The sequence below is a fragment of the Carlito syrichta genome, unplaced genomic scaffold (assembly GCF_000164805.1).
Source record: "Carlito syrichta isolate Samal-C Ts95f unplaced genomic scaffold, Tarsius_syrichta-2.0.1 Scaffold123588, whole genome shotgun sequence".
Lineage (NCBI taxonomy): Eukaryota > Metazoa > Chordata > Mammalia > Primates > Tarsiidae > Carlito > Carlito syrichta.
Window position 1 is genome coordinate 11,008 of NW_007067684.1, and position 1,840 is coordinate 12,847.

The following is a 1,840-nucleotide window of genomic DNA, read 5'->3' on the forward strand; positions in this document are numbered from 1 at the left end:
CCAGGCCGCGAGGTAGGACCGTCCAGGGCCCGCGTAGCCGCCCCTCTGGGCAGGGGGTGCTGGACGGGTTCCCGTCCCCCACCCGCAGGCGCCTTTCGCCCGTCGGGGGGTAGCGGTCCAGCCCGGGTGGGGCACGGGGCGGAGCCACCCGGTGAAGGGAGACGGGGGAGTCCGGCCCGGGGCCCCGGGTCCTCCGTGTATCTGTGACTTTTCATAATCCCCTCCCGGGGGCTGTGTGAAGATTAACCCTTTCAGGCTAGTGGGCATCAACCGCTCAAATGCCATTTGGCCCATAGTGGCCAGTGACGCTCTTCGTTTTCTTCCGATCCTCACTCCTAAGGCAGCTGGAGAGGGAGGCCTCCCATCGCTGAATCGTTGTGTGGAAGCCACTGGTGCAAGGCTGGGCATCTGCCAGCCTGAAGTGAGAGTCGGATCAGGCAGCTTGGGCCTAGGATGGGGTGGGGGAAGGGTCCACTGCCCCAACCAGCAGAAGGATCTTTCGTCCGCTTGCCCTGGGTTTCAGGGAAAGGACCTGTGGCTGAGGGGTTTGGGGTGAGTGGAGAGTGTTTCGGTCCCAGGTCAGACTGTGGCCCTGGAACTTCCTAGTGTACCAAGAGGGGAAGATGCAAATACACACCTCCTGACACCTCTTCACAGTCACACACACAGGGGCACAGAGCTGAGCACAGTCTTGCCCACACACGCTTCTGAGCTGCGGTCTACGCTTACAGGTACACACAGACACATGGACTTTTGCCTGCACAGTGTCACACACACTCCCAGCCACAGCCCTGATGGAGAGTTCTCCGGGGACAAAGTGGTGGCGGCAAGCAGAGGTCAGGCTCCAGCTGAACTCGCTCCCTCTCCCCTTGGCCTCCTGGAACCTGCTTCTTTCCCTCTTCTCTTAGAGGGCGGCACCCAGCAGAGGCCTGGCACCGTGGGTGGGTGACAGACACAGCATGGTGTGTGGTAACAGCACTGCCTGGAAGTCAGGAGGCCTGGGTTCCACTTCCAGCTTTGCCACTTGACCTTGGGCAGATTTCCTCCTTGGAGCTCATCGGGTTTCTGCCTGTTTTCCTTTCCAGAGCCCCACCTGGGATATAGGACTAGATGAGAACCCAGTCCTTAGGAAGCCCCTGTCCTGGAGGCAGACACACTTGTCAGGCAGAGCACTAGGTGCCAAGGTGTGCTGCAAACAGAGGACCCTGAGCACAGCGATGGATTTCTGGGGAATGCTGCACAGACGAGAGGGCGTTGGAATGGGCTTGAAGGGTGGGAAGTGTGTTAGGTAAACAGAAGTATATTGTGAGTGCCCAGTGCTGTGGTTACTCTTAGACCTCATGCCCACCCTAGGAGACAGGGGTCAATATTGTTAGCTTCCTCCAGGCTCCATCCACCCTTATGTGAGTTGTGGAACCTGGTGGGAATTCTTTACTCTGCTTGTGCTTGGCTTCCTCATCTGTAAAATGGGGATGATAGATGAGCATTCATATAGAATATGGATGTATGTCACATAGGTATTCATGTCGAGTACTTAGTGTCCTGAAGTCATTCCAATGTGGAGGTACGGCAGGGGCATGAAGTATGGGCCGTCTTGTGGGAGAGTGGGGACTCTGTGAGTAGGAAAGAGTCTAGATGCTGAACAAGTGCATCTTCCCGTCCCCTGCACTAGGAGCTCTGCCTCCCCAGGTAGTATATACCAGGGGTTTTCTAGTCATGTGGTATTCAAGAAGCTGCATTTCTCAGCTGGGGAGAGCAATAATTAGGGAGCATGAGTTATTTGAATTTGAGGTGCGAAGTGACATCAGGTGGAGTTTTTTTTTTTTTTTTTTTTTTTTTT